The sequence below is a fragment of the Armigeres subalbatus genome, unplaced genomic scaffold, assembly GCF_024139115.2.
Source record: "Armigeres subalbatus isolate Guangzhou_Male unplaced genomic scaffold, GZ_Asu_2 Contig1832, whole genome shotgun sequence".
Classification (NCBI taxonomy): Eukaryota; Metazoa; Arthropoda; class Insecta; order Diptera; family Culicidae; genus Armigeres; species Armigeres subalbatus.
Genome location: NW_026942653.1, coordinates 247 through 10,691, shown reverse-complemented (window position 1 = coordinate 10,691; position 10,445 = coordinate 247). Strand labels below are relative to the sequence as shown.

The following is a 10,445-nucleotide window of genomic DNA, read 5'->3' as shown; positions in this document are numbered from 1 at the left end:
TTAAAATCAAGTTTAAATTGAATTAAAATTAATTTGAAAATAAAAAAAATTGTAAAACAAATAATTGAATTGTATTTTTATTGTAATATTGGAGTATAATGTATTCTAAATCCTGTTGTATTTCTATTGTAAAACAATAGAAACAGTAATTGAAAACATTTAAAACACAATGTTTTCTATTGTTTTGTCGCTCGAAATCATCCCATTGAAGAACCGTAAAATGAATTGTTTTGCTCCGAATTTTGTATGGAAATTTTTCGATTTTTTTATTGTAAAGATACATAACAACCCCCCTTTTTAATTGTAAAAGTCCCATTTACCATTCATTTTATCGTGGAAAACCATTATTTCTCATGTGATTTTATTGTCAAAATTCCATTATATTCAATGGTAAAAATAATGTTTTAAATGGTGTTGGAACAATAAAATTTATGATATTTTAATGATATTTTTATCCGGGTAGCTCCACCGCATTTAATGCATTTGGCGTTCCTGGCTCTGCAACTATTGTCGTCTTTCAAGTGGCCTTTCCTTCCACATGCAAAACATGATCTGTTAACCCATGTATTCGAGCCAGTGGGACGGAAATCAGCATGGCCTGGACTTTTATAACCTGTGGATGACGATACACTCGGTTTATAGAACCCTGCTGTTTCATTTCTCCACTAGACCTATCCAACTCCTTCATTTGCTGTTGTACGTCGGCCAAGGTGGTGCCTAGCGTTACAATCTCATCGAGTGACATATCCTTTGCCAAGATATGCCGGCGTAGTTCATTTGATTTACAACGCTCCACTATCTGCTCAATCAGTCTATCCTCTACCTCCCGTTGATCAAAACGATCGAACTCGCAACGCTTTGCCTGGATTCGAAGTCTCAGGACAAAATCAGCAAATCTTCCTCCGCCTTTTGCTCAATTTGCCGGAATAAGTGCCGCTCATAATTACGGCGACGCATAGGCTCGAAATGCTCATCGAGCTTCTTAATTGCTACATCGTAATATGGAGGATCAAGTACTACATGAGGGATATCTTCGACGCCCGGAAGATGGTCAAAAATTTCCTGAAGGTCTGGGCCAGCCAGATGTAGCAATTGGGAGCGTTTCTCCCATTGGGATGTTATGCCGCACGCATCAAAATAACGGTCCAACTCCTGCTTCCATTTCTGCCATTCTACTGGCAGCCGTGACCTATCGGCCAAGATCTCGAAGGGCCGCACGCGTTTCGATGATTCCATCCTAAATAATTTGATATTTCAAAATAAAGTAACTACTTCTCATAATATATATAATAATTGCGATGATGGATGGATACATTTTTCCCATTATATACCATGTATCCCATTATAAATAATACGATTGTATATATACATTTAAACAAATAGCAATAAATATACTTTATTTTTTTGTACGAGATGTTTATTTCGATGATTTCAGTCGTATCATTAATCATTTAATAGGTAACGTACCTTGTCATCATTGTCGTTTTTTTTTGTCTCACCGTGTCTCACACGGAATGTTCTAGATGAAGAATACTGTGTTCCTACCATGTACATAATATCTCAATCATGAACATATAGAAAAATGCAACTGTAATGGACACCTACGACCTTGCATTTGCCTTCTTTTGCACACCAATTGCAAATATCCATGGCACGAATTTGCCAATTTCTTCTCTCCTTTTTAGCACACAGTTGCTTTTCTCCCATTCACTTGCACACAGTTGCAAACCTAAAGGCGCACACTGTTGTTGATCGGATACGCAAACATATACATGTTTGCTTCAACTACGCACCCTTTTGTTTCCGCAACAAATTCTAATGTAGGCACACAGTTGCCAAGCGAATCTTTATCACCTAGCACACGGTTGCTTTCCTTTCTTGCACATTTGCAAGATTCATAAAGGCACACAGGCACAATACAGTTGCCGCCAATTCATATCTACATATAAATCACAGTCTACCAGATATATATTTGCGCTCAAATACTGTTCAAATGTATTTTGATTGTTACCTACCTGCCCTCACCACGATCTCGCATGATTGCATCCTATCAACGCAATCATTCCGTGCCCCGTGAGAGCAGTGTATGTGCACAGTACAATTCTCTGGCAATCGGCTTTTTTCCACTCACACAACTGTTAATGGCGCACACCGATGATTTTCCTTGAGCTTTGTTTTGCTGTTTCACAAACTCATCATTATTTCTCTCTAATAACACAATCACTCACATCCTCAAATTGTACCACCATCCTGTAGGTACAGTACTGGGAACGATCAGACAACTTCTTTTCATTTCCCCATTTTTCATTATTTGCATTCTTTTCGTCACTAACACTCTTTTACAATTCCTGTGATGCACCACCATTTTGTGCCGTAGTTTTCGGACAGAAATTTCTCGATTAATTTATCCATTTTCATGCTTCCACCATCGTTACTATTTTCAATAATTTTATATCCTCCATCCACCCATAATAATGAGCAATAACTTTTTCCATCCATTTTATTGCACGTGACGCCATTTTTTCAAACTTCACCGTATCCATTATTTTCTATTTTCGTATCCATCCATCAGCGTTTCGCATTTGATATCCTACCATTTCTTATGGTTTTAATAACACAAAACCACTCACCTTTCCGAAAACAATTTACACTTTCTTTTTATACACACTCCAATTATTCACCTCGTCACAAACATGTGATATCTGACCGAAAGAAATAATAACGCGTCTCGCTCGATTAATAGTCGGTACAAAACTGAACTCACTTTCCTTTATTCTCTTTATCCACTGAATACAAGTCTCGAGTATGTATTGCGATATCTACGTATACGAATCTTTTTGTGTATCTCACTAGCTTTATGTAAAGCCGACACTACAGTCACCTCAGTAAAACATCACCCATTTACTGACTGCTCGGTTCTGTGCGCTCGAAGGCAAAATGTCAAATATTATTGAGCATATCGGTAATTTTACCGGGCACTGGTAAAAAAGTACCGACGAATCTTCATTAAAAAGAACTGGGCTCGGTAATAAAAATACCAACAAATTTCTCAATATTAAATAAACATGAAGAAAAGTTTTACCCATTATTATTTTTGTATTTATTCAAGATTAGATGAAATATAATTATACACACACTTTGATAAGTAAATTATCCTTGAAATTATCTCATAAAATTTTCTAACGGCTGCTTCTCCTTTTGTAAGCTGCTACCCCTATCGCAAATCTACCGCATTCCACTAATGTTGTCTTCAACAGCTCTTTGTAGCTCTGGAATTCCGTTAAAAATTCTCTGCGGAATGTCTGGAACAGTCTTGCAATTTTCAATCGTGCTGATAATGGCATGAATGGGTGTTAAAACGCCATTTTCTCCATTGTGCTGAAAATTCAAATAAAAGCAATTTTACAAATGATATTTTTTAAAACTTCACTAGTATATTGTTCACATTAAAGATACTTACATTTTTTCACTTGATCTGGCACTCGAATCAAGCCACAGATAATCTCGAAGAAATATTATAGTTCGAGAACGCCATATTGAGTGTCACGTAATCCCCATTGCGTACCGAGATCTCAGAAAATATGCTACGTAAGCTCAGTAAAACACATAATTTTTACTGAGTGGTCAGTGATTTTGTTTTGACAAGTGTTGACTGATTTGGATTACCGAATTGCTCGGTAATTTTCATTACCGATGTTCAGTATATAGATTAGATTTGCTGAGACATCGGTATAAATGATTACAGATATCAGTAAACTCTAGAAAATTAACTGATCTATCAGTAAAAACATAGTTTTACCGAGTAAAATCTGTAAAAATTATTACCGAGCTGAAATTCTGGATTTAAGTGCGTAGGTGGAAACAACTTAATATTTAGGTAATTTTTCACACGGGATCAAACGAAAACTACTCAAATCCGAGTTCGGTCATCCTTCCCCACCAACGGTCCAAATTAAGTAAAATGAACTTAATTTTGAGTTGTTTGAACTTCATTTTGGGTTGTCTGATCTAACCGTGTATAATTACAATATTTCCATCGTTTTTTACTTTACGCAAATGACAGATTTACTCTCATGCAAGTATAAACAAAAACGAAAAACTTGTTTTTCGGCCACAAAATCTAATTTCATTCCTATTTTTGCAGTGCAACACTGCCACTTGAAAATGTTATCACTTTTGCGAGCGAAAAATTTGCTAGTGCTGCACTAGCAAGCGCAATTCCTGTTTCTGCGAGTTGAAAATTTTAACGCTTATGCTACGTTTGACAGGGCAAGTGAATTGAACAACTCAGTTGAATTCAATTGACTTGCCAAAAGTTGAACATGTTCAACTTTCTTTTCGTTCAAGTGAATTGAATTAAGATGTTTACACGTTCCATTCGCGTTCGATTCAAGCGACTTGCTCAATTCACTTGCCTTGTCTAAACGTAGCATTAGCAGTCACACATTGCAAACGAGCGTTTGCTTACGAGTTGTCATTTGTTTGCATGCAATCACTTTCAGTGTAGTCAGACAGGCAAATTTTTGACAGTTGTCACTTGTTGCGAGTGATTTGCTTGCAACGTCTGACGGCACCTTAACAATGTTTGCCTCATAGCGCCAAACTCGGCGCCAAATATGCATTTTTCCCCTTTAAATTGCATTGTTGAACAGTAAAGCCACAGACAAACAGACGTAACAGCTAGAACAATTTGTTTTAAAATCCATCGCCCAGCTATTTTACCACCACCTAACGTGCTTGTTGTACGAAACAAAGTTTAGTACGACAATGTCAACAGAAAACAGTGTCAAATGTCAAATACAAGGTATACAACGCGCGCCCTGGACGTGAAACTAGCAAGAAGTTGAATTTAAAACGACCGTTGAGCTCATGGTCGATGGGAATTTCCTCAGTGTTACGTCTGTTTGTCTGTGGTAAAGCTGTCACAACTGAGAAATCAAAAATCGTATACCTATCTTAGAGCATCATTATCGGTCGCGAGCATTTTAATCACCCGCGCAGCGCTTTCATTTCAGTTTCGTCACTCATTTCCGTATCGGTTACTATTTTCGGCTCTCAATTTGGTTGCTGTATTCCGTACCGGTAACGTTTAATAGTTGATAGTTCATCAAATAGCAGCGCTCTTATTGCGCTACTAAATTTGGTCACCTATCAGTCGCGCTACTGTTATAGCAGCGCGTTTAGTAGCGACCGGTAAAGTGTCAAGTAATGATACTGCGCTTTGCCAAACGGCCCAGGATAAAAATTAACAGTACCTTTGTATGGTTTAATCCATTGGAATATTATAGATTGAATGGTGAACAATACAATCGACTGTTCTTTTAATGTAGATTATTTACGGTTGAAAAACATCTATATTGTATTTACCTCAAAAGAACAATAAATCCAAATGTGACCAATACATTTTATAATAGTATTATGGTTCGCTAATGTTAATTAAACTTTTGACCAAACTTTTTAATTAGTCCATTTTGATGAACAAGATCAATTTTTAAAGATGAAAATCTGAAAAATTAAATTAATTTTTGAAGTATTTATTATAATGAAGAAACAACGAATACCATAAAATAACAATAGTTTCTAATGTTGAGTAAACAAATATTTATTTTGATTTTTTTATATATAAATTATATTGCAGATGTTAAAAATTGTATCTCTACAACAATTAAAATTAATAATAAAATAAGTTTTTTAAATTTCATTTATTTTTTTTTACTCCAAGGAAAACTAATTCCATTTAAGCGTGTAATGTTTTTTTTTGCGGCTAGGGAAAAATAAAAAAATCAAACGGTGCAGGACGCTTCGTTGCCTGCTCTTTTAAATTCTGCTAGTGGTTGACAAGTGGATCATTGGCTGCTGTGCCTTGTAATGATGGTAAGTACTTGTAAGTGTTGTTAGCAGTGCTTGAAATATTCATTTTCCAACTCATTCATTCGACTGTCACTGAGTGTGCTTGCTTGCTATATCCAGAAAAAAAAACAATTAGCATTGTTTATATTGATGTTTACCGGTGAAAGTGCCTAGCTGATGAAAATCGAATTCAGTTCTAAGTGATCAATTAATTTACTCATTTAAAACGTGTTCCGATTTCAGATAATATAACAATTTGTAGAATGTGCGAAAATATTCAATGACCAATATTCAGGACTTCATCAAAAATGTTCTATTATTTTACACTCTGGTTGTTAGCACCTGCAGATTTCGATTAACTGACCATGCGGAGAAATCTGTAAAGCACTTCCTGGGGGTTCTTGATTGTTATTGCCAAGCAAATATGAGTTAATATTTTGACTTGTTTCTTACAGAACTATGAAGCTCACTGGAAACCACTGTTTGCCATTATTCATCAACGTTTTCCATTACAGATGATAAACCCACCGACTAAAAGAGCTGATACTGGTAACTTTTTTTTATATTTTCTATGTGCTCTCGAAGAACATTGACATTCTTTTATAATGTTCATCATACACAGGCGCATCTTCACGGAAGTTCTAAAGCATGGTTAATTGGGATCAGTTCCAAAAAGGATGCCTTAAGACAGTGGCCGCAATAAGCGCCGCCATACTACAGTTAAACTACGAACACCACTACTCTTCACCAGCAGCAACACTGCCCAATGAGCAGCTATGAAGTGAAGAGCGCTCAACAACAGAATAAAATATCTACATCTTAAATTCAAATCAATTTTCAAATTAAAGTAATAACATAAATCGTAAAATAATTTATTTCTATTGTAGGATTAGTGTGAAATGTATTCCAAGTCGTATTGTATTTGTACTGTAAAACAATAAAAAAGTTATAGAAAACATTTGAAGCACATTGTTTTCTATGGTTTTGTCCTTAAAACCATCCCATTGAAGAACCGTAAAATCAATTGTTTTGTTCTGAATTTTGTATGAAAATTTTCGATTTTTTTATTGTAAAGATACATAACAACCCCCTTTTTTATTGTAAAAGTCCCATTTACTATTCGTTTTATCGTTGGAAAACCATTATTTCTTATGTGATTTAATTGTTAAAACTCCATTACATTCAATGGTAAATACTATGTTTTAATTTGTGATGTAACAGTAAAATTTATGATATTTTAATAATATTTTTTATCCGGGGCTCAAACTCACCACCGGTAATCTTGCTCTTATATAAATATTTTTGGCAGTGAATTATTGTCTTCATTAAAGATAGCTTTTTAATTATTTTCTTGTCGCCTTGTACCATGGTATACGAATAGGACTTTTCATGAGACGTTTAAAAACAGCTGATTTTACCGTCAATTGACAGCTCTTCTATGAAAGTGACAGCTTCGGGGTTGCGGGCCTGTTCAGCTGTTAGTAAACAAGTGCAGTCTCGGCGAGTGTCATTACGAAAAGTTGCTTTCTCTATACTACAAGTGTGTGCCCCACAGGAGATTTGTGAATACACATTTTATGTGGTGATATCCACCCACCTTCAGAAGTTATATGAAGGCTGTGTATCAAAAGAGTGGGGGATTTGAAAAACGCTGCTGAATGGGTGGAAAATACTCACCTTTTAAACAGCTCTGTGTTGTGCGAAGCAGATGGGTGTTTTTCACTCAGCTTATGGTTGAAAATACTTGTGCAGTTTTTTAAAACAAATTCGGTATCGTTTGAATTCAGAAGTCAATAATGAGGGCTATTTATTAAAAAAAGTATTTATCAAGTGTTTATTTTTACCATAAAGTTATCCTGGATCTGCCGCTTTTTGTCAAGTTTGAAGGTAAGTGTGTTTCATTCTAATCAGAAATGTTTGATCGTTTGTTACCAAATATCCCTGACTTCATAGGCATTAATTTTGTGTTTCCCATATAGATTATCACCGTCCCGGAATTGTTTTATCCAATAACGGCTGGACTTGTCAGGAAATGAGAATAATGACGGAATATATCTCGAAATCGAGTGACATGAAACTGAGTGACCATATATCCATCCAGAAGGACTGAGAAGCAGTTTTAGTTAAAATAAAATCAAATAGCTAGATTGAAGCTATAATATGTATATAATTTTATATGGAGAGCAATAAATAAATTACGTGTTGTGTTATGAAATTTAAATATTTTGTTTCAATATTAGTTTATTACCAAATCCTCTGAACCGCTAAATTATTTGGCCTAATGGAGGTATTTCTTTTTTTTACCCACCTGGACCAAATTTTGCTTTTTGGGAAAGTGGGTGAAAAGTAAACTCACTTTTTGACGTATTACAAGCCTCGGTGCCCATAAATGGGGTAAAGGCACTCCTTACCCATCTTATGGGTTCAATCCACTTATTTCAAGATGGGTGAAAAAACACCCACTTTTGGGTTTTCCCATTTCTCCGTGTTGACATGTTCTCGCTGTAACAATTGATTAGGGCCCTACAATGAGAAAGTAAACAAATTCAGATTCTTAACACCTTCGATAGCATCCTCTAATAGCTACTAATAGTATAAGAAATGTTTCCGCATCTTCAATCAAATTACTTAGAAAAAACTAATTTTAATTGGGCCCTACAACATGTTATTTTCAAATATGTGTATAATTCCACCCTAAAAAACGGCCAAACCGTACTTACCTGTTTTTTCTGTCTGAGGATAAAGCACTTACCTCCAACTTCGGCCGATAACGAGAATTTTTTCCGAACTGTCATCAGCTTGACCTCGAGAAGAAGAAAATGTCCCTCCTGAAAAGCCTTTATCCCGTGTTTACTTTCGAAAAATGCCATATAAACAAAGGGTCTATGAACGACAACCAAATGCAGAATGACTTCTATCAAGAAGGCCTATCCTGGAGAAACAAATTTAAATAGACTTAAACTTTTATTTTAACGATTTCGGACACTTTCTTTTGCGTGTTTTCGGTGCCAATTTTAAGGTTAGTTGGATGGATAGATAGTGCTGATTATGAGCTTTTAAAAGTTTTTGCTTAGCTTAAAATATCATAAACCCTGGGAAATAGGAATAGAAATTGTGATACATTTTTTTGGAACAGCATTTTCTTTCAAGTGAAAGCTTACGTTTTGGCTGTAGGCCTTTTCAAATGTACTACATGTGCAGATTTCTCTTCACCGTGCCGAATTTGTTTCCCTTTTCGTGCTCCAACCCTGCAGCGGACACTGTCAACTCAAGAACTGTCAAATCCTTTTCATCTCTCCTCTGACAGTGTGTAAGTGTTCACTTCGCATCCAGTTTTGCTGCTCATCATCCATCGTTTTGTCGTTCACAAAAGCTTTTTCACCAGAAACAGAATACACAATCGCGAACGGGTTCGTGTGGAATGTCTTGCTTTTCGTCATCCTGATCTGAGAGTTATTATAGTTTAATTCTTTTCGCGTGTTTCAATCCATCGTGCGTGTTCTATTTTGCTAAGGCAGAAACGTTCACAGATTTGGCCAGCGTCCGAGAGGAATATCGATTCGGTGGTTTAGATAAATCTTGAGCGCCGAAAATTTTGGAATCTTTTTCATGGAGTTTGATTGCGGTGAATCGTCGCTTGTGTGTGACAGAAGGAAAGAAAAATTATTTTTTGCAAAATGATTGCGTGTGATTAAGTTGCCGTTTGCTGCCGTAGGTGTTTGTGGAGTGGAAGCAGTAGACTGGTCAGTTCAAAATATTGTGTGCATCATTTTTAGCGTTGACTTGTTTTGACCAGGCTTTCGACTAAAATATGATTTAATAAATTTTATTAGTCTAGATGAGACAAGAGTGATTTGGTTTATGGGGACTATACGCTGTCCGCCCGTTACCCTACTTAAATATTATACAGATAATGCTACACATACAGTTGTGGATCTCCAACGCGATTAAATTTAGCCATATTCACCTCTGTCCACTTCTTGCTAAAACGAAATAGAAGACATTATGTTGCAGCAGAAACGCAAACCAGCTCAGATCTATTCATGAAAGAGAGGGTAAAACGCAGAAAGTCCCTTAACATACGACTTATTCTATTGGGATTGGGTCTCCAGTTAGCGTTGGAAGCGAAGGCGCAAGAATTCACAATCCAGAGATGGCGACTTTATTTCTATGTTTGGTATTGGATGTTTTTGGGTGGAATATTTGACTCAACAGTTTGTCCATTGTACTTGCAAAACAGGTTACACATTAATACATTGTCAAGTCCAGTTGGAATGCAGAGTTAAAAGAAGCAGCGATCAAGTTTAATTTGCTCAATCTAAAAATTGCCGTAGTTTTACATCGCAAAACCAACAGACTCTTTATTTCTGAAAAAAGGTAAATATGACAGGTCAGTAAAAAAGTGTGATACGACCGCAAATTGGACGTAGAATTACGTATAGTGCGATAGAGAGATGTAAAATTTGATCATCAATGTTTTATGTATGTTCATGTTGCATATTATAGTCGAAATAAAAAGTAATTTATCGTTAAAGTATAATTTCAACATTGTCTCAGAATTTGATTTTTCAGATGGCAAAAGCATTGAATCAACT

At 35.8% G+C, this 10,445-nt stretch overlaps 1 long non-coding RNA gene across 1 annotated transcript; it reads left to right on the top strand.

Moving 5' to 3' along the window:
- Positions 1–5,670: 5,670 nt before the first annotated feature.
- LOC134203389 (uncharacterized) lies at positions 5,671–6,770 on the top strand. Its single transcript, XR_009977588.1, has 3 exons — positions 5,671–5,874; positions 6,306–6,399; positions 6,473–6,770. It is a non-coding gene; the product is annotated as an uncharacterized LOC134203389 (long non-coding RNA).
- Positions 6,771–10,445: the final 3,675 nt, after the last annotated feature.